The sequence below is a fragment of the Lissotriton vulgaris genome, chromosome 6 (genome assembly GCF_964263255.1).
Source record: "Lissotriton vulgaris chromosome 6, aLisVul1.2, whole genome shotgun sequence".
NCBI classification, from domain to species: domain Eukaryota; kingdom Metazoa; phylum Chordata; class Amphibia; order Caudata; family Salamandridae; genus Lissotriton; species Lissotriton vulgaris.
Genome location: NC_141694.1, coordinates 709,389,912 through 709,413,479, shown reverse-complemented (window position 1 = coordinate 709,413,479; position 23,568 = coordinate 709,389,912). Strand labels below are relative to the sequence as shown.

General features: G+C 44.8%; 1 long non-coding RNA gene across 1 annotated transcript; it reads right to left on the bottom strand.

Moving 5' to 3' along the window:
- Positions 1–39: 39 nt before the first annotated feature.
- Positions 40–20,018, bottom strand: LOC147707882 (uncharacterized). The gene is made up of 2 exons (XR_015296625.1): positions 19,836–20,018; positions 40–1,859 (listed from the first exon to the last, which is right to left on the bottom strand). It is a non-coding gene; the product is annotated as an uncharacterized LOC147707882 (long non-coding RNA).
- Positions 20,019–23,568: the final 3,550 nt, after the last annotated feature.

Here is a 23,568-nt window from a genome sequence, read left to right as displayed (position 1 = left end):
TTGGTTGAATCATGTCTCGCTGATATGTAATGAAACAAATTTTAATTTATTTATATATTTATTTACAATTTTATCCAACAGAACCTTAACAGTAGAATTATATTGACCACTGGATTCAAAGTATTAATTACAAAAACACAAAGTACAATCAATGAACAGTATACTGTGTACAAAATGTAGGGCATAAAGAAGCATCTACTGTAACAAACAAAAATAGTTGCCTAGTGAGCAACGCAATGTTTTATTGAATGTTTTTAGTGGGTGTTGGGGAACTGAAAAAATAATAACTGGCTGAATACAATCAAAAAATGTTAAACCACCTCTAAAGATTTTAAATTGTACTGCAAATGAGGAATATTAATTTAACATGCGGAGACAATTCTCTTTTGGGTAACTACAGTTTCCCTAAATGAAGCTCTTGAAAAATAATATATTTAGACAACATATGCAATTGTAAGTATTTTGATTCAAAGACACAAATTAAAAAAAGTATTTACAGAAGTAGTAAAAAAAGCTTCAAGGGTGTAATGGTGCAATCAAAACTCCTGATTTCACATAAAAGTGATCATTTCATGAGCGTAAACTTTTTGGCTTTTAATGTTCTGTCTCTCTTCATCGCATATTTCAAGAGGTATAGCAATTGAGAATCGCAAAACAAAGCAATATTTTGTGGACAAGTAATGAGCACAAATCAAAATTACTCAGGATATTTCACAAGTTTTGTACCTAGGGATTTTACAAAGTAGAACATTTTAGGGACTAAGCTGAAAATATGTTTTTGCTTCTTGGCTTTTCCTTTACTCGGAGTGAACCAGGTTTGCAAAATGCACCTGTTTATTGCAAGACCTCAGAGTTTCCTGGCACATACGGTTTCACGCACAGTTCTTTAAAAACAATAAGTTCTACGGCCAGAAGGAAAGGTACAATCTCGCATGAAATTAATGCTGTCACAGACTGCAAGAACAAATAAGAACTTTGCATCATTAACTCAACTGCCAGAACTATTATAAATTGCCCTAAAAAAGGGCAGGTGGTGGCTCACTGTGCATTTTTATGGGAACGCCCACAAAAGTGCACACAAAGAGGGAAAGGCGCTTTGCTTTGTGCAGTTTGTTGTGGATGTTGGGTATGTTTGAACAGCTGTTAAGTATCAATAAATTATTGTATGACAGTATACACGATAAATATACTCTATATGCAATCACTGTTTATTTTCACTAGTGGTTTTGTGCAATGTTCATTGAGATTTAAATTACGGTTACAGCAGAGAGTGTGTAGTCTGCAATTTTTCATTCATAAGTAATTGCTCCTCTGGTTTTCATCGCAGTAGTATCTTTTGCCTCCAGTCTTTAATTTCTTGGTATCTGTATCATCTTTGATTTGGGGGTTCAGAGTCCTTTACCATCCGCCAATTTGTCCAATTCAGTTCAAGTCTAAATGGGAGCCCACTTCCTCTACCCAGCTGTAGCAGGTGAATACCCGGTCATATCAGCCATTTTAAGAACAGGATGTGGTCTCCTGGAACCATATTGGAGCTATTGTTGCCATTGGGTGGGATTAAGGTAGTTTGGAGCAGCGATGGTCAGTGCGCTTCCATGTTGGTTGGGGAAGGTCTATTCAACTTTTGAGGACCAGGGAGGAGGAGGCTGTTGTAGCATGCTGTCCAAGGCCCCTTAGCAGACGTACAGGAGAGAGGTTGAGATGACAATTACAAAGAGGCCACTTGATGCATGAAGTAGATTTCCGTGCCCTTTAGTAGTAGTCGCATTGTGCATCGGTGTTACAGATGACATGTTAGCCACAGTGCCACCTGGTGAGCTTGCAGCAGTAGGTGACATAGTAGTATTCTGGCAGGTAACCTGAAACACAAAACAAATTAGGCAAATAAAAATATGGACTTAAACAAAATGATCATGAATAAAGTTACCAAAAGGCATACCTATGATGCTTAAAGAGAAAATTATGGTTGTTTACTTCTAAACATATGTTTAAGTAAGTGAAAACCTTTGGAAAAATATGCCCTCATTATTGGTGGCGACTTAAAACCGATAGGGCAACTAGGAAGTGCCTCATGGGCTCAATTCGAAAAGAGATAGATTTCCCCACCCCTGGAGATACCAGCATTGGTAACCACCTCACATTACCCAGGCCACTTGTAAAGAGACCCATAGACACGAGAACAAAGACAACAAAAACAACATGACAGGAAAGTCCATCTACAAAAGTTCTGAACTGTACCTCATCCCGCTATCAAGAAATTATGTCTGAAAATAGAAGTGGTTAAAAAGTAATAAATTAAATTAACCCCCTTCTGCTGTATGTGGAAAGGGAAATTAGTTAAATTCAGGATTTAAAAAACATATTGAATTTGTTTTTGTGAGATACCTAAATAAGTTCCAAATTGTGTAGCCTATGTTTTCAAATGAAGCCTTAAGGGCAACCTCCTTAAATACCACATCTCGATAAATATTATCAGAAGAATGGTCTTTGAATGGAAGCAACACATAACATTCACAAATTGTACTTTTCAAGATGCATGTTGATTTTTTATGGGTAGAATTCTTGAAATAAAGTTCATCAGTTAAAAATGAAATTAGATGCACTCTCTACAGGACACAACTGGAATACAACAAAGCAGTCATCTCCTGTCACAGTTCAACATAAGTAATTTAGAACATTGTAAATTCAAAGTTAAGTGACAGTGTACCTTTGTACTGGTTATTCTAACACAAGAAATAAAAATTGGTGGTGTAAAGAACATTCCAAGCTTACGATACAATATACATTATAAAATATAACATTCCCACAGCAGTTTTAAAGCCTTTATAAGTAATATTTGCCTCTTTGCCTCACGTAGTAATGAATCCTGTTTGCAACCCTGGTCATTCATTTGACAAACAAATTAGTTTTCACAGATGAGGACAATGGATTATAAAAATTGCCAAGACAAGACATGGAAAGGTAGGCCTGACAAGGTGAGATGAGACAGAAACCCTATTCTAGGTATTTGAATTATAGGATATTTTGACACTTTTGCATAAGCACAGTCTGAAACTTTGATTCGAATAATGTTCAAATGAAGGTGTGAAGTAATTTCACCTCAATTATAAGAGGTAGTCGAAGACACATCAAATGCCTATTGACCCCCACTGCTATCGCATGACATTTAAAACAATGATGGCCCATTGAACTGTTCTGAAAAATGTTTATTAAAACTTTGGAAAGTTGGAAGGCCTTTGAAAACAGAAGTGCTGAATAAACTGAATAATGGCTGGTTTATGCCTTCTGTTACAACATTCCAGTGTTCCTATTTCTGTGTCTACCTCTTCTACCTAGGAAATTCCCTTCTCTGTCGGTGGAATTCTTAATAGTACTTCAGCCCTGGTTCCTTGGGCTAGATTGGTTGTTAAATTGACTCTCGGCCCATAAGCCCTACATTTCAGAGATTCCACCTTCAGCAGTGATCTAGAATTCTATATTAGAATGTGCAAGTAAATTTTCACGCGCTGATAGCAAATCAGTTTACTATAGAAGACCAAGCTAACTGACAATAAAGGTTTGCCAGACACAAAATTGATATCCGTGATGTAATCATGCGCCAACAGCCAATCAAACAGTGCCTCTTGTGCTATTTTCTGCTGCTCAACTCTCCTAAAGATGCTCATTATGATCTAATAATACATTGCCCTTCAAGCTTGGCAATTACATGAGGTAAATGCTCATAGTTTTTGTCAGCTTTTCAAATCTTATCATTCAGCTGGTCTCCCCCCTCCTGCTCCCCACAAGCGTATTATGCGAGCATTAGCTAGGATTTGTCCCATAGCTGTCTTAATATCCTTTTTGGAGATGCCAGTGATAATGACAATTGGAATGAGAAAGGTGCCACTCTGATCCCTGTAGTTACATGGGCAAAAAACAGAAAGGGGTGGCAGCCTATAGAATTCAATCTGGGCCCATGGTTTAAGAGTACTCAAGAAAATGGAAATTGACTGATGCCATGTTATATATCATCTCGTCTTTATTGGTTCACTACTGTTTACCCAAAAAGTTTGATAGAAACATTTTTTTAAAGGGTACTCGATGCCCAGTCTCAGCCTGATCCCCAAGCAAGCGGTATGTTGGTGTCAGGATTTGTTTTGAGCCACAATTTATTGGTGACATCAACAAGTTAGGCAGTGGAAGATGACATGAGAGTAAAATCCCTTCTGGAATCCGATCGCAACCCTCTTTGTCTCACTTTGAGGGGAGCTGACTTACGGCTCAATTGGGATAGACAGCTCTTTTGTTCTTAAAAATATAGGTCTCTCCTGTCCCCTGAAATAGGATTTTCCTAAAGGTGTCAACAATGCCCTCACCAAATGAAATTCTAGTTTCTTATGAGGTTTGTGCTATTTGCCCAATAGTAAATGCCATCAGTGGCAGCCGGCACAAACCAAAAGTGGCGAGGCAAGTGGAGGGGGCGAAGGGGGAGCACAGGCGGGGGATTGCGGGGGAGAAATTTAATAATAATAAAAAAAAGAAAACGTACCTGAAGCTGCTGGGCGCCTCCTGCATCGCCTCCTGCATCACAGTGTTCTTCTTCCTTGTCCTAGTAAGCACTCGGTCAACTTCACAGACACCCTGTGTAATCCCTGTGCTAGAGCAATGCAGGGATGGCCTGATCGGAATGCTTTAATGCTCCACTCAGGACAGGGATTCTCTGCTGTTTATCCAACCCGGCTGTTCAAAATAGCCCGGATGGAGAAACCTAAGTGCGCATGTGTGACGGCCAGCCAAACACATACATGCACTTATAAGTGCACAAACCAGTCCTCCTCCCCCTCCCATGGGCGCCCACGCACACCACTCCCTGATACGCTGTCTCAGAGCCTGCCAATGAAAAATAAAACGATTATAGTATATTGTTTTATTTTTGAGGTGCTGGCTCTGATCTAGTGGGGGAGCGCTCCTCTGCCATTGTGGAGGAGCCGCCACTGAATGCCATCTTCTAACCAGTACCCACAGGCCAGGTAAATTGATTTGTTGTTGGACTCTGACTGCATGGAATGTAGCATTGATTAAGTCAGCAGCATCAAAACATCTCCAAGGGAAGTAGTGATGGGGTTAGAAATGCAAAGCCGCAGTACAAGAAGGCTCTGTTAAGGTTAAAGAAGTAGGAGGAGCAAAAGGCAGCTTGATGCAAGCTTAATAAGGAAGTGGTGACCTGGGACACCAAGGCTTTTGGTGAGTACTTAGAGCTGGAGACTCCTTAGCCCCACCTACCCAGACCATAACATCAATGCCAGCTACTGAAGGGATCAATTCTCAACTGTGAATGGGGAAAAGTGTGGAGGAATATTTGGTTGGATGGCTCATTTCTCTCTCTCTCTCTGGTATTTTACATTGAGAGAAGAACAGTTGGCCTCATACTGTCATATTCAGGCAAAGCACCTTATCCCAATATGATTTGTGTTGACTTTTCTTTTCAAATCCAAAGCAGAGAGAAGAGCCCCTTTACTTTGCCAGACACCATATTGTACTTTGAAGGGTGCCATGCATCACCCTTCAAAGTCCAAGAGGAAGGCGGTTATAATGCAGCTATTTGTAATGGCCTGCAGGGCAGATGCCCTGTGTTTTCACCCAGCTTGATCGGTGGGCCACCATGCCCACCTGCAACGCAAGATATGCCTGAAATAATGGATCTTGGTTAAGGGTGTGATAGCAGAAGCCCATGCCAGAAGTGGAAAGGGAACAAGGACTGTGGGCTAGTGCTTTATGCTCTATTTGATCAGAGCCATGTATCTAGAGCTTAAGCGGGATTGACAATAATGGCCTTTATAGTTCTAAAGTAGGCAGGGCCTGCTTTAGCGCTGGTCTGCCAGTCATTTTTGGTGCCCCCACACACCATGACCGCCTCCTCGAACTCTCTCCCTAGCACTGGGCAAAAGTGCCCCTCATCTCTCAAATCATAGGATATAACCCCCCCCCCCCCCGACGACAGCACCCCCTCCACAGGTCAACAACCAGTGCGGCTGCGCTGCCCTAAAACCGGCCCTGGAAGCAGGTCTTTGACCCTGTTAATCTGGCTCATTTGTGGAAAGTGCATGTCCAATTGGTGTTGGTTAGGGCGTGTTGCAGCTCTTTGGGTCCTACTCCAGTCAAACTTTTCAAAGGTTCAACACAGGTTCAGTAGCCATCTCATAGAGTTATTCCAGAGCAGGGCTGTAGTTTGGCTCCTTTGCTTTGTATTGCTATATACATGTTTTGGCAGCGCATTTGAGGGAGACAGCATATGAGACTAGCATGAAAATACAATGTCTACTATTCAAAGATGATACAGGGCCTACTGAAAGGGGGCTGGTATGGAGGAGCCCCAGCGACATGAGGTTTTGCAGCTATTAGGTGATGTTTGGTGTCGGGATGCCACCTAGTGACCTGGTTCTATGGCAAATTGAGTAAGATGGTGTGCATAAACCTAGACAGAGCTAAGGCAATATGGGAGGCAAACTTGGGGAATGAAATTAGAAAAAGAGAATGGGAAAGGATACTAGATTATTCTCAGCGGGCATGCAAAACTAGACTAAAGTTTCTCCAGCTCAACTAAATACATCAATCTTACTTCGCACCATATACGATAACAGGGATATATGTCAGAAACCCCAGGAACTGCCCGAGGTGTACAATGCTGGCTACAAACTTCTCCCATATGGTCTGGACTTGTCCCAAGATGGGTATATATTGGTCATGGTTTAACCGAAAGTTGAGTCATACCCTAGATAAGGAGATAGCATGAACTCCAGAGCGATGTCTGCTTGTAGCCTTCCCCAGACCTAAACTCACAAAAGTAGGTAAGAGATTCATAAACTTAGCCTTGATATTAGCAAAGAGGATGGTTACTACATGCTGGAAAGCTATAGTGGGGCGCCTATGTGATTGGTGGATGCAAGACATGCGCAGTAGGCACGTGCTGAGGAACAGGCCCTGCACAGGGAGGAATCAGGTGGTATACCAGGCGTCCAATGGCTGATCTCTGGAAGGAGGCCATACGAGCCTTCAAGGACATCAACAATCAAACTGAGACACCCTGTAAAGGAAAACTTGGAAAATTCAGCAAGAGCCAGGCGCTGTATCCCTCTCTTGCTTATCAGGATGGGAACGGGCACCATTTGAAAGTGCTGCTTTATTTCCCGTTGTGACTGCACTTACGATCTTCCCTGGAAGAAATTGAATGTTTATAAATCCTTATTGTCAGATGATTGTATGGATCCGGTCTCTAATGTTTTTCTTTGTTTAGATATGTTCTCTCTTCAATTAAACTTTTCCCTGTGTTATTGAATTTTTGTAATATGTATTGCAATGGTTTTAATTAACTATGCATAATAAATTAAACTTAAACTTAGTCTGTGTTATTGAATGGATTATTACTGCTCCATTCTGTGAAAAGGAAAAAAACTGGGAAAAGATACCGAGCTCTTGTATGCTGATACGATGTAGGTGGCTTGTTCGATATTTGAAGAAAATGTATAAAAAAAAGATGATACAGTGCCTTTTGCATGAATGCTGACTGATATGAAGTGCTTATTTGGGGCTCTTGGCATTTACTGTGTGCATAAGAAGCCAATGGTCGAAACCTCAAATTCTAGAAGCATGCATCTGGAGAATGCAGTCAGAAGGGGGATTTATTTTAACTAGGCAGTCTAGGCACTGGGGTCTTCTGTTCCCTGCCATGATAATTTGGATGTGTTTTTTTTTTAAGACCGGTTCATGGGTTCACCAGATCACTATCCTTAGGAACACCATTGAACAAGCGGCTAGGGTGGTTTCATTTGAGGCTTTCGAGAAGGTCCTGTTAAAAATAACTGGAAGGGGTGGGCAACGGTCTCTGCCTTTTATAGGACCAAATTGTAAGACTGAAGCAAAACTAAACCTGTGTGTGTGTGTGTAAAGAAGAATACTTTCCTCTGCAAACTAGTTGGAGAACTGACATCCATTCTTACTGTCGCGATTCTGAACCCTTCCGAGATACAGGTAAGTATAACAATTTTCATGTTGGTTATATATTCATCCAGGGCCAAGTTTGAGCCAGAGGTGGCAGGTAGGGCCCACCATCGTAAGTTTTTGAGGACCACCACTTATTTTCACTCTACAGGTTGATCCAGAGAAAGACAAACACAAAATTGGGATAGAAGGTGGAAGTGAAAAGCGGAAAAACAGTGACAAAGGGAGAAAGGGGTATGAAAAGGAACCTGCAAGAGTGAATCAAAGAAGGAAGTGGCAAGTAGTGAATTAAAGGGGAATGAAGGGATATCAAGAATAGGCAGGTTTAGCTGAGGGCTTCTAATCAAATCTTTGGGCCCCAGCATATATTCTTTTACAAATTAAGCCCTGTTTGTTTGACCAGCAGGTAAGCATCTACAAGGCTGCTCTGACAGATGCTCTGACAGATGTTTATCTGTTTAAAATTCTATCAAGCTCTGCTTCACAGTAAATTAATCAATAGGTGGGAAGAGGGTAGCGAGCACAGTTCCTTCACTCATTTACAATGGTGCAGAATTCTAGCTGCATGGGCAGGAATCCCCAAAGAGCTCTCCTAGATCAAAAGAGCAGAAACAGCAAGTGTACTGCAACTTCCTGATGAAGGGAAAGGGTTCTTTTTATGAAACCTTTTAGTTTATGAACTCCTGATCTGGTGAGGTTTGTTACTTGTGAACATCTCATGTTGGTATGCAACCAGCCATTTTGTTGTTGACAGTCTCTTTACAACTGGAACGGCTTCACCACGCCTTTTCTTTTCCCTGGTGGACATTTTAGACATCCAGATAAAAAAATTAGTCCTACTATCAACCCCACATGCCAGTTGGCTGGCATGTGAGGTTGATAAAGAGTGTGCGGGTCCTCCAAAATTGCGATTTCACACAGCGGCAGCTGCTCCAATAGGGCGGAGGAGCTACTTTTAAAGCCCTAGACGTGCCCGCACGGCTCTGACAAGCCTTGAGGCCAGGCCCAGAGGATGACACTGCAGGTGGGGGAGTGGTGGGCACTCCCTTCACTACACAAGAGGGTTTGGCCAGCCGTCTCATGTGCAGTGATGTTCTCGCCAGCCCCAGCTGCGTTGCTGGGGCTGGAGAGAGCAGGTACAGGCTCCCAGTCTGCCTGGGAGTGCAAGTTGTTGGCGCTTAGGTCAATCCCGACGCTGCTTTCATGCAGCGTTATGATTAGCCACAGTGCAGTCTAGGAGCCTGTGCCCAGATGAAGCCTGGAGGAACGCAATGCGGTGGCGTTCAGGTACGTTTTGTTATCCCCACCTACCTCCTCCGGACCGCCCCGCCACTTTGGCAGGGATGGGCCGCTACTGCACTTCATCCAACATCTCTCGCTCCCTTTGAAAAATACCTCTCAATGGTTATCCGGGAGCCAGTAAACATTTATGAACCCAAAGAGTACCAGGCACACTTGATGCAGAACACAAAGTGTATTCTGTAATCTAAGACCCTAGACTTGAATACTAGATCCAGAGATTCTGAATGAGGAAGGCACATCTTTGTAATGTGGCATGCTTCATCATAGGCTTCCTCACTCCACCCTGGCCAGATGTTACTACCAGGGAGGACTCAACCCCACTATGTGAGGGAGTTCTTGATAAGCAATATTTACTGGATAGACAGAGGATCCAGATATAATGGTACCTTGGGATAAACATCCGAGAACCTCCTTTTATTGGTAGGCACCATTGGTATGAATATAAATAATGGGGGGAATGTTGCAGGTACTATTACCTTTTCATCCGATATACTGCCGACATGTTTCTGCCCCTTCACTAGCCTAAACATAGGTCATGGGCATTTTTCGAGGCTATACAGATAAAGGATCTCTACTTTTTCCCAATAATCACACCTCCATGCATGTGTAAGAGGGAGTTCATACATTCACTTGGAAGGACATATTAGCCCCACAGTTGATTGTTGCATACATCATGGGCAAGAACTGAGTGTGATGGCTACTGTAGTCACACATTCATCAAGGAGCTGCATCAGTTGGTTGACCCATAGTACATTCCTCAGCCAACCACCCTGGTCCACTCTGGTGGTACCACCTAACCAGGTTGTGGTGAGGAAACCTATGAGGAAGCATGCCACATTACTTGGGTAAGGGTTCCTCATCCAGAATCTCTGAATCTAGTATTCAAGTCTGGGGCCATAAATTTCAGAATACGCTTTGTGTTCTGCATCAAGTGTGCCCCAAACTCTATGGGCTCATATGTTTAAGGACGTACGGTGTTCACCTTTTCCCTCCTTATCTTCTATTGTGGTTGCAAACCAGTAAACATTGTCAAAATAAGAGTTTACCTCATTCAGATTTAAAAAGAGCTCATCCCCGATTACCAAATCCATTGTGCCACCGCCCTGTAGAAAACATCAACTTCAAGAGGCATTGAAACTGCAGTCTACAGGGCCATTCAGGCCTATTGCTGTTCAAGCACAAACCCGGAAACTATTCTTTCACCACCAGACTTTCTATGGATTTAAATGTTTTTAGACGTATATTTACATTGTAAGAGCACTGAAATGCCTATACTTCACTCATTGATTGGGTTTCTGGATCAAACCAAAGCTCAGATGTTGGAAAAACGGTACACTAATGGTGTCCTTCAAGAGAGGAACAAGTTCTCCGAACTTTCACGAATCAGGAACAGGAGAATATTTCAATCACTGGGACTGAGACATCAACTGATTGCGAGGCATGTTGGGAGCCAGCCATATGCAAAGATTGTGGGGCCACCACCTGGTCTATGTTCTCCATCCTGGTCCAGATGGTCTGGCTCAATGCCATAGAATTCAGATTGCCAGTCCTCTGTAAAATTTCTACTGAAATGAGATACTTCCTATAAGCTTCATTTAGCATGCTGGGAGAAGTGGCAAAGTTAAACAGCCAGAGTAAGGGACCAACTTGATAACAACCCCCCCTCACCCCCTCCCCATAAGGCAGCGGTCTTCAATCTGTGGGGCGCGACCCCCAGGGGGGTCGTGGAGTCCTGGGAAGGGGGTCGCAGATTCTGCAGTTCCTGGCGTCGGGCTGATCGAGGGTGCTCACGGCCTAATTCACACCGAGGTGTGAAAACCATCAAAGCCTCATTAACAAGTAAAGGTCTTTCAAAGACCTGCAAAGTACTCTGGTGTGCCTTTGTGTGTGTCCAAGCTGTTTGAGCCAGGCTCACATACACGAGCTGGGGGGGTGGGGGGTGGAGGGGGGCTTCTGGGGGAGAAGGCTGTAGCCCTTTGAGTTCAATAGACTTAGATGTGGGTTTATTTTTCTTTTTAACGTTTGTTTTATATAGCGCTAGTTTAACCCATAGGTATCAGAGCGCTTTACAAACACACAGTAAACAGCAGAAGGACATTACAATCATTGGTTCAAGTCCCACGAGCCCTCATACCTGGTGCCTGCATGGTGAGATGTTTATACAGCCTGTCGCCCCCCCCCCCCCCCCCCCCCAAGCAGGGAGGCGCAGAGATGCCCTCCCATGAGAGAGGAAGAAGGAAGACAACGATGCCCTCCCATGATAGAGGAAGAAGAAGGAAGACGACGCAGAGAGATACTGACCCCCCATGAGAGAGGCACAGACAAGGTGGGTGAATGAATGATGGGTGGATGGATGGATGGACGAAAGGGTGGACGGATGAAGGATGTATGGATGGATGAAAGGGTGGATGGCTGTATGGATGGACGGATGGAAGGATGAAAGGGTGGACTGATGTGTGAAAAGGTGGGTGGATGAATGATGAGTGTAAAGATGAAAGGGTGGATGAATGGATGAAGGATGGATGGATGTGTGAAAAGGTGGGTGGATGGAGGATGGATGGATGGATGAAAGGGTGGATGGATGAAGGATGTATGTATGGATGGAAGGATGAAAGGGTGGGTGTATGGATGTATGGATGGAAGGAAAAAAGGATGAAGGATGGATGGATGGAAGGATGAAAGGATGGATAGATGTGTGAAAAAGTGGGTGGATGAATGATGAGTGGATGGATGTAAAGATGAAAGGGTGGATGGATGGATGAAGGATGGATGGATGTGTGAAAAGTTGGGTGGATGGATGAAAGGGTGGATGGAAGGATGAGAGGGTAGATGGATGAGGGATGGATGTATGTATGGATGGATAAAAGGTTGCATGGATGAATAATGGATGGATTTGTGAAAAGGTGGGTGGATGAGTGATGGGTGAATGGATGGATGAAAGGGTGGATGGATGAAGGATGGATGTAAGGATGGAAGGACGAAAGTGTGGATGGATGGATGAAGGATGGATGTATGGATGGATAAAAGGTTTCATGGATGGATGAATGATGGATGCATGGATGGGTGTGTGAAAAGGTGGGGGATGAATGATGGATGGGTGGATGGATGGATGAAAGGGTGGGTGGATGAAGGATGGCTGTATGGATGAAAAGGTGGATGGATGGGTGGATGGATGGATGAAAGGGTGGATGAATGATGGATGGATGGATGTGTGAAAAGGTGGATGGATGGATGGATGGATGGACGGGTGGATGTTGGGTGGATAGGTAAAGGATGGATGTATGGATGGAAGGATGAAAGGATGGATGGATGAAGGATGGATGTATGGATGGAAGGATGAAAGGGTGGATGGATGAAGGATGGATTGATGTGTGGAAGTGTGGGTGGATGAATGATGGATGGATGGATGTGATGAGGTCTAACAGGCACATTTATGGTTGTCGATAGTTGTTTATGATGAGGAGTACCAGTTTCTAGAATTTTTTGTCGGAAGGGGGTCCTTAAGCCTAAAAAGGTTTTACAAGGGGGTCTCGGCATCAAAAAGTTTGAAGACCTCTGCCATAAGGTTACCTGCTCCTATGTCACTCTGAGCTCACATGTGTTTAGACGGATAACCGTCTCTAGCTGGTTCAGCCACAGAACTCAGTTGTACCCTGTCTCGGTTTCTGAGGCATACACCTTAGAATCCTCACTTGTTGATGGACATTGAGGGAACTTTCTACCTCCACTGCCCTTCACGAGAACCATTGACTGCCTGAGTTCCATGCCCTTCCTGCCCACCTTCAACACTGTCCACTTTAACAGGAAAATTAAGTGGTAAATCCATGCATTCTGTCTCCTGTGAATTTAGAAAGACAGTGATCCAGTTCTGTAAGAGAGGTTTGCGATATGCTGGGTCCCAAAGCCTATACTGAGTTCAAACTGTGAAATACTCAACCTTCTGGGTGGAAATGTAGGGCAATTTAAAGCCTGTGTTTTCTATTATTTTAGCAAAATGTGATATAACTGAGCAACAGGTCAGTGATTCTTAAACACCTTCACGTTCAGTCTCCTCACAGCAACAAGATGGGTGCTCATTGTATGCCATAAACATACCCATATATTAGATATATTAGGGGTTATTTTTAAATGTTAGTGGCAGACATGAAAAAAGAAATGATAAAAAATAGATGTGACTACTAACATTGTTCAAATCCTGGTAACATTTAAGGAGCATTTCTCAGAGGATTGGAGCTCTCCTTCTATTACATCTTCTAAAAAAGGACCGCCCATGTGTATTAAAACTCACACTATATATTAATATTAGTTATAAGCCAGATAGGAATGAAGGATCACTTAAAAATTGATCTGTGGAGCATTTATAGAAATATTGCTTGCAAAAGGTGCATTTTGAAGCCCATTGGTCCAGTAAAGTTGGTCTGAGCCCGGTTTGAATGTAAAGATCTCTTTTGTTTGGCGGGGGCGAGTTGTTGGTTTTCTTCCAAACAATAGTACGCAATAGGAGACAACATATGACTTTTAAATGACACACATTGGGCCATTAGAATTGGCCAAAATGCACTGGAAGTTAAGATATGTTTTTCAGAAAGGGGGGCGAAAAGGGTTCTCCCCCATATCACTTTCTGAAAAAGAAGTGTCACACTACATATGATAATATTTAGTTTCACAAATGTCCCTCGTCTCTGTTCAACTTTTTTACTTCTTTTTTTTTTTTTTTCAAAGTATTTTTAATGAAAATATAAATCCTTTCTCTTCTGCTCACTCGTCCTGAATTTTAACTCTTTCTTATCTCTATTCGCCGTCTCATTTCCCCCCTACAAGAAGTGGAGACAAAGCAATGACTGTGTTTGAGATTCTCTGAAACAGAGAGGTGAGAAACATGGAAAATAGTACTGAAAAGCAGGAGCAACGTCAGGTAGAGCTTGGGGGTTCAGGGGTTTTCGGATGTCCATGAAATACCAAATGGACCCAAAGTTCCTAATCTTTCTTTGTAAGTAAACAGCAGTACAGTAAAATAACAAACTAGGAGGCACGGATAAAACATCACAGGGAAGACCAGTTTAAAAGTAAGGCCTGGACAGAACACAGGAAATCTATGCATTTGAGGTAAAGAGTGGTTGTGGCGTAGCCTAACACAGGCCCCCGCAGTGCAGGGGTCGAGTTCCAGGGGTGCCCTCAGCACAGTAACCTTGTCTGAGAGGTCCTGAGGGAGTCCGGACAGGGACCCTTCATGTACTTTGGAGGGGGCCCACAAATTAAGTTATGCCAATGGTTTGTGGCAGCATGGAGCTTCAGATCTGGGAAGTCGCAAGAAGAACCCCTGGAGTCATAGGAGACACCAGAGGTACAGACTCAATCCAATGCAATAATGCATAATAATGTGGACCCTCTACAAAATAGCCAGACTAGCCACCTCACAGATGTGCATGGAAAGCGTCAGAACAGATGATCACTGAGGGGGTGGGAGCCCTAGTCAAACACATATAGGGCGTTTGAGCATTTGATGTTTGTATGCTGTTGTTTTGAAAGGAAGCTCCAGGAGATGATGGCCGGAGTGCTGAAACTTTTCAGACACTCACCCCCAGTCACAGATCTGGGATGAATCCATCATTGTTCTTTAGCTTACTTTGCCACCTCAGTTCAGACCCACTATATGCAAATCAGTCTTGACCCTGTGCCTAATGGGAACAGTCCAGCCCGAACTGCCAGGCCAGTTCTTCCCTGGACCGGAAACAAGCTTCCTGGGACCGGTTTCGGGGTAAGACCCTTCATCAGCCAGGCTAGCTTGAATGGAGTGGCAAAGTGAGCAAGGGGCCCACGTTTGGGCATACCCTGCCAACTTAGTGGGAACAAAGCAAACACAAGATGATGGCCGGAGCGCTGAAACTTTTCAAACAGTCACCCCCAGTCACAGATCTGGGTTGAATCCATCATCTTAACTGGAAAGGCATAGGGAGCAAAAAAACGATGGATTTAGGCCCATATCTCTGTACTGGGGTGGATGTTTGACATTTTGCAGCATTCATTCCATCAATTGTTGTTTTTGCATTTGTCACCCTGTGTGGGATGGGCATGCCCAGACATGGGTCCCGTGCACTCCATGCCACTGGAGTCAAGCTAGCCTGGCTGAGGAGAGGTGATGCCCTGAAACCGGTCCCATGATGCTAGTTTCCAGTCCAGGTAGGACCTGGCCTGGCAGTTCAGGCTGGACTGTTCCCATCAGGCATAGGGTCAAGGCTGATTTGCATACAGCTGGGTCTGAAATAGTAAGCAAAATAGGGTTGGATTTAGGCCAGATCTCTGTCCTGGGGTGAATGTCTGACATTGTACAGCATTCTGTCCATCAATTGTTGTTTTTGCAAGGGCCATTGGCCATTTTAGTCTAGCCTTTTTTTCACCCAGAATATACTTTATATAACAACAGTTCTCTCTTGTTTACCCGATCCTTTGAGAACTGTGAAAAGAAAGTGAATGAGCCAAGCCCCTGTCGCTCGTGCCTCCGCTCTTCCCCAAGCAGCAGCCCACTGTATAACAAAGTGCCCTCGCCATGACCCCGTATTTTCTGGAATGTTCGAGGGCAGCTCCTTCCTTCAAATAGCGCCTTTCCTCCATTCAAGCCTGCTCCCTGAACCTACCTCACCCGAATGAATGCAATATCTATTCAGGCGACCCAGTAGCTACCTTTTCAACTGAGAATTAACGGCCCAGAATTATATAATCAGAGCGTAATTTGTGGCGGTGCTTGCAGGTGGTGGCTATGGACATATATTTATGAGGCCCAGATTTGTTACTGATGATCAGACTTCAACCCAGAGCAGACGAGAGACCGATAAAAAATGTAGAGAGAAGGAGGGAGACAAAAATAGGAAAAAGTTGACATAGAACGAAAATATGGATGAAAAGGAACATGCGAGGGGGAGATAATGAGGCAGGAAGTATTGGTTGGTAGGAAAAAACAGACGAGGTGAAAATCAAAACTAAACGGAGTTGGTATTAGACAGCCTCAACCCTTGACAGCGACGGCTGCGACCTCCTGACAAAACCAATAAGTACCTCAAACCGAACTGGGCGTGGTAGCAAGGTATAACACCCTCGAAAGCTATAACTTTCTTTCATTCTATTTTAAAGCGCTCCGACACCTCTGGGTAATGTCTGCGCTATATGAAAACGCATAAATAAATACGGTCCGCGGATGAGGGGAGACCTCGAAGCTTTCACGTAAAGAGACTCCTAACATATGTTCAGAAAGCTCTGGGGGCGAGTGACGTGCAGCTCTCTCCTCGCCTTCTACCGGTCTCTTCACTTCTGTAATGCTTAAAAGCTCCCCTTTGCTTTAGAATCCTCCTTCTCCATGGGCGTAGCTGTCAGTAGTGCAGCAGGTGCAGTGGCACCAGGGACCCAGGGGTGTTAAAGGCCCACTGAACCCAGATAAGGCTGTATGTGACTATCCAATCAACCGAAAGGGAGGCCTGTGTTGCTGCCTGCACTCGGACCCGTGGCACCCTTTCTCTCCCACCCCTCTAGCTCTACAAATCTCACCAACCCCCCCTTAGGAAACTAAAATAGCTTTTCTGATCCCAGCGTTCATTAACCTGGCGCCTCTGCGGGAGGTATTGATTTTAATCCCTGGATACGGTTGAAACTGTCGAGCCAACAGAGTCTCGGGACTCTGGGGAGTTTATGGTGGAGGCTCACCCCCGCCCCATGCCCACAGATCCACCAAACACTACCCTCTCTGCTTGGCATGTCCGGGTACCCGTTGGCAGATCCGGCTATGACGGCACCAGTCGCTGCTCTCTGCTTTTCACTGTGTTCTGCCAGCTCTTGGAAACCTGCTTCGGTGCCGCAGGGCACTACAACCCGGGTCAGTTTAACTCCTTCAGGATCACGCTATTCGGTACTGAGGTAGACCCAGAACCAGAAGTTTGAAAACTGCAGCATCTCTCATCATGTTTTAATTGGCCTGACTGAAGAGGTCGCTTTCGAATCTCGGTGCAGGGGATCACACCGGGGCAGCGTGCGCGCTTGGAGCTTTGAGAGGCTGGTGTTACAGCACTTTCCGGGGCTGCGTTTGCTTCCAGTACGAGCCTAGCCCTGATCCAACCATACATGTCAGTAAGTGCCATGTTAGGGACTGGCACGCGCTGGCATGGTTTCTGAAATGATGAGCAAATTCTCAGTGCTATGAACTTTACCCATCACCCCAAAGAGCGTTTGTAAACTTCTGCCTACAGCTCCCGCTGACACCGTCTCTTCTAGGCGCTATGATGCCATACTATTTGCAGGATGTGTCAAATGGTAGTATACGACTTTAAATGGAAATATAGAGGTGCATGTACTCTCAACTTAAGAGTGGGTACCTGTTTGCCCGTGAGAAGTGCCAGTACTCTCCCGTTAAAAGTAGTGGAGCAGTTTTTAGAAGTGTAGGTACTCTCCCTTTCAAAGTAAAGAAGTTCCGGACGGTATCTGCCCATTGAAAGCACTGGCGCCGCCGCTTTCAGTAGTTTGGTCACCCGGGCAGTGCTTAATTTGTGCAGGTAGTTGCTTACAGGTTGTTGGGAACCAGAATTACTTTTCATCATCGGACTTTGACCCGCTGCAGGAGGGAGCACGTCAGAAGGGGTAGGTAGGATGGAGAGAAAGGCAGGAACGCTGCAACGATTAAACTCGTGGTTGAGAGGAACCGGCACGGGTGAAATAGAGACAGGAACTGTCGGGCGATGGCAGAAAGAGGCCCGGGTGGAATAAAAAAAAACAAGGCACCATGTATTCATTTTAAAAATGAACCTGTGGTTTTAACCGCCCTTTAAACGAGCAGCAGATAGAACTGCTTGTTAAAATTCTGAGCATCGGTAGGCATTTTTAGGGGAATGTATTCGGTATGCCAATCGTTTCCAAACTGTTTGGTTAATCACCATCAGTCTAATATGTTATGACGTCACGCGACTCTGACGTAGGCGCCTGCTGACTGAGGCGGCGATGCTTTACAGATATGTCAAAGCTTTTGTTCAGTTCGCTGTTGTTCTCGACGGTGAGGCGAGAAATTGTACAAATACAGCGGCTGCCTGGAGTGTGCCCGCCCCGTGCGGTGAATGAACGATCCGCAGACGTCTCTGAAGTGAAAATAAATCAATGCCTCAAGATATGATATTAGCTTTTCCTCACAGTGAAAAGATTACGGCTTTTAGCGAAGATGTGATGAGGCGGACACAAGAATGTTGAGCGGGCGGGGCAGTAAAGTCCGGGGTGTGGGGAGTTGATGAACAAGAGGAGAAAGAAGTAAGGGCGACAGAGCTACAACGCAACTGCGTCTTTCGGGGAGGGAGTGGGTCAAGAAAGTAAACTGAACTATTTCATAAAAAGCGATTCGGCGAGTGAGACATCGGAGGCAGGTGGGAAGGGTATACAAAATAATGGAAGGTGGTGGGACGGCGCGGGTGGTGGTGGGGGGGGCGATGGTTCGACGGGGGAGCGAGATCCTCAGAAGAGTACATTTGGGGAGAGAAGAGGGCGTTAATTACCGGGATCAACAACCTTTCATCCAAGAACGCCTCCATCCACAGTGTAGCGTCAGATAATGCGCTTAGATGCCCGGCACTACGAATGAACGCTATACAAATGAATCTACGATACAGTACGACAGTACGAAAGCATCAAAGCGGATGCCTTCCAGTGAGAGAAATACAACAGAGGAGGAAAAGGTTATGGTAAACAAATATGTTGGGGGTGGGGGGGGGGGGGGGGGGGCAATAAAGGAACATAGACACGTGACAAACACTTTCTTCCACACAAGTAAACTTTCAAATCTCTTCTAAAAAGAACCTGCGCTACATTTGCCAGGGCTGCATTAGAACATAAGTCACGGAGAGGCCACAACAATGTACCTCATTGTTTAATTCGAAGCACCGCGACCAGATGCTCACCTGACACCGTACTCGGAGGGGCCATATATCAGGTTACCGCTATCAAGCGCACGCCAACATGTGGGAACTGCCGAAGCAGGGGCGGGGGTGAGGCAGAAAAAAGGGGATTTCGACTTGCACCGGAGTGGCAGATATTTCAGGGATGAAGAAGTTATATAAAGTAGACAATTTTTAAAGGCGAGAGTTAAAATGCCGGGCTTACGCATTTTACAAATGTTCTAAAACAAAATTGAAATACAAAGATTCTCTCCGTCAAAAAGGGGAGATGGGCTATTATTTCAGCGCTCCATACGTGCATGTAAAAATAAATAACCGGACCCCTGGTGTCACCGTGGTCATCCTTTTGCTGAATTTGATTTCTGTGATTAGTTAAATATTTCTGTGCCGTGTTTTCTCGGTGTTACAGGCACGCGCGACCCTGGTTTGGTAGTTGATTGAGGTGTAGTGGACTCCTCGCGCCACTTGGCCCCGGTGGCACTGCACCTGCTGCACGCTCCATAACCACGCCCTTGTGCCATTCGCCTTGCACTGTTCAGTTAGTGTGTGTGGCGTCTGCTCCCTGTTCCAGCATTTTGGCAGTAGATAATACCACCCAAGCCCCTGCCCCCCACACGCGACCCCCCCCGCGCTCACCTGCGTGGGTAGCAGGGTGGCCAGCGCCAGCACCCCCAGACACAGGGCCAGTAGTTTCCTCATGGCGCTCCCGGGTGTTTCTGAGCTCCGCTGGGATTGGCTGCCTCGGGTGTTGGTCTCCGGTGCGGTGCGTGTGCCTCTGAGCGGACGAGATGGATGAATGACTCTGTCTCGGGGTTTTATGTGAGCGAGGTCTGACGCGCGAGCTCCCTCCCCCTCGTCCCTCCCTCCAGCCTTTTGCAATGCAAATGTCGTTTTCGAGACACTACACCACACCCCCGAAACCCACCCTGTCGAATCCTATACCTGGAGCACCGAGCCATCGCCCTGCTGGTTATTTACCTCACGTCTCCTAAATTCGCATTTGTGTTCGTCTCTATTTAACCCTCTGCGCCTCACACGAGCGCTCAAGGTCCCCTCTCCCTCGCTCCTGCTCTAACACCCTGATTCGGATACTTCGCCCCTCTCACTCCACTGCAAACATTGATGCTCCACCGACTTGCTCTCACCCCCGCCTCCCAGTTCCATGTCTACCCCCCTCACCCACCTGCAGTCTCCTCCCCCTTGCCCACCTCTCATGTTCACCCTCTCAAATAACCCACCCACTTCTCTTCATTTCAGTTCTCCGGCATCCTCCCCTCCCCACCCACTTCCCATAGTTCACTCATTCTTCCATCTCCCACCCAGATTACTTTAATCCACCCCAACAAACTCCCTCTCTATTTCCCTCAAAAGCTCACCTCACAATTTTCCCCTCAGTCACCTATCTTATAAGGGTAATTCAGTGAATACAAAAACAATTCTCCTCACACAGACCGGCATTTGTAAAAACCTAAATTGAAAGGCATTCTAGAATGTTCGTTTGAAGACGTCTGGATGGGTTTTGAGACTTATTGGGACACCATTCGCTGAGTGTTCCCCTCAAAATCTTCCTCTTCCTCATTCATAAATCTCTTCTCCTCCCTCACACACCCTCCCCACCCCACCCCACCATATTGCCATACAGCTGAAAGCCCATATCTTTAGAGATGGGGGCTAAAGAGGGAACAAGCTGAGGGTACGAAACTGGAAGAGGGAGGGACGGGCAGAAGAACACGGATGGTAAGTCCTTGGGGGTAGAAGGGAATGAAAGGAATGCCAGAGAAGGGCATGGAGGGTGAAGGGCAGAAGGCAGAACATATGTTAGAGGCTAGGTACTCATGTTTATTTTCTCAGGGGTCAAAAGGTACGGTCTGGGAAATGACCAAGGGCTACTTTGCTGTCGGCAGCGGTTGAAGGCAGAAAGAAATGTGTTCATACTCATGAAGCACATTCTTGGAGTTTGATGCCATACCACCCTCCTCAAAGTTGGGCTCCCAACATCTTTAAGAGATAAAGATCTCTCCAGACATTTAGTTTATCAAGGGATATAACCGTGGTTTATGCCATATCCAAGTTTCAGTCCCATTACTACCTCCTGGATTAGCCTTGAGTTGGGTGCTTGCTATCACCAGTTAGAAGGGTCAAGTCTACCAAGGGACCACTGTGGTTGGCCCAAATGGAACTGAGTAGTAGTGCAACATCAATGTAAATAATGGTATACTCCAAGGATACTGCCCGTTCACCACCTACTGCCCCAGAGAAAAGGCCTTACATTCTCCATTTAACTTTATTTTCTTATCTGATAAAGTTCAAAGCCCTTTGCATTGCATATGAAGCCTCGCATAAACAAGGTCCTCGATTTCTTTTGAATTCTCTGGCGTTTCATATCCCTAAACGATCATTACGATCTATGAATGCATTTCTCATGACAGTGCCACGAACTCGGACTGTTTCATGGGGCGATCGCAGATTCACTGTGTCAACAGCCAAGCTCTGGAATTCCCTCGATCCTGACATTAGGTCATCTCCTTCTCTGAACATTTAGACTTGGCTGTTCAACCAATAGTCTTCCATTTCCCTCATCTTCTCATTCTGCTCCGTCCATAGCGCCGAGACGCCTTCGGGCAATTGTTCGCGCTCTACAAATCTCATAAATAAATAAATCATTCAAACATTGGAAGTGCTTAGAACAGGGTTAATTAGGACAGCAAGTGGAATAAAAATAAAAATACACAGGCGGGACTCCCAACAAGGTGAGCAATTCACAGGTATGCAGACACTACAACACCATTCCCACCCCATGTCCAGAGGATAGGTTTTAGGCTTGTACTTGGAGATTTGATATCTAATTCTAGCTTTACCAATTTGCTGAAATATGCTAGTAGTAAACACTGTGTATTGAATTAGAAATCAGGGCACTTCCGCCCACAGTGGCATTTACCTGAGGAAGGCAAGAAGTTGTGGTGTTCTGAGCAAGCTATATTTGATAGGAGCAAAATGTAAGTTAAACCTTGAAAAAAGTAGTTTTTCCTTTGAATCTTGTGCCTCCTATTGACCAAACAGTTTGAACCTGGGCTCACTTTGTTTTTCCTATTCTGTTGCCCTCTAAGCTGCCCAGTGTGGTTTTCATTCATACAGGTTTAGGATTTAATCTGTTTTATGGTTAAATGGGCATACTAGACAGGTAATGACTACCTGGACTCACCTTTCCATCCTCCAATTGAGTGCCATGAGTTAGTTATTAGTAACATGTTTTTAACAGACTGTAAACTTGGTTAAACATACTAATCTGCATAACGCATGGTATGGGGAACAACTAGCCAATGGGCCGTTAAATCAATTTCACAAATGTAAAGGCGTTAGGGCAGCTTCCAACTGTTTTAGGGCCTCTCCTCTGGCTTTAACATTGATTCCTTCTTATTAGCATTTCAGAAGAGAAGCATGTTGCTAAACCTATGTTGGAATGCATCAGCTCCTTAACAGTTAAACAGAAGCAAAGTGCTTCTGTTTACAAAGGGGGTCACAGGAAATGGTATGAAGGACTGCATGCAACCCGGGCTATGCAATGAATAGGGGACAATGTCACTACGTCGTGCTAAGAACAAAATGGAAAATACGACAAAGAGGGTGCATTATGATTGTTAGGCACACACTCAACCTGCAAAGATATCAGGGTGCTTAGGAGTGAGATATGAAGGAGTTGGAAGAAAAAACTCCAGAGGAATCCCAAATTAGTAGTGCTATTTAAGAACAGCAAACAGCAAATTCAGTTGCTCTTGGATAAGAGCCGGAGAGAGGTGAAGAGCATAGTCCAATCTTATCCACTTAGGTCAAACTTCAATTCAGTCATGTCAAATAATTCTAATTCAAAGTCCTACATTTCCTTGCCCACATGGCTGGGCCAGGAACATTTGTCCTGCAATGCCATTTACATGGGAATCTCAAACAAGTCTGAGAAAACTGTAACACAACAGTCAAGTCATGTGAGGATCTTGGGCCACAACAGTCAAGTCATAAGAAGACCTTGAACCAGAACAGTCAAGTCATGTGAGGATCTTGGGCCACAACATTCAAGTCACATGAGCAACAATCCTGGCCTGTGCTTCTAAAGGGACCTAAATCCAGCCACAAAGGCCTCTGTTGATCAAATATAGTTGCTGCTACTTTCAGAAATCCAGTTTAATAGGCCTTCGACTGCAGTAGCACCCATTTTCTGTCAAAATTCTACCTCGAGCCAGGCAAATACTACAATACTGACTAAAAAGCGTAACATGTCTACAATACCAATTAATAAAATGCCTGTGCCTATATAGGAAACTTCAATTTTAACAATACGTCAAAACCCACAAGATGAGAACCCTAAAAAGACCCT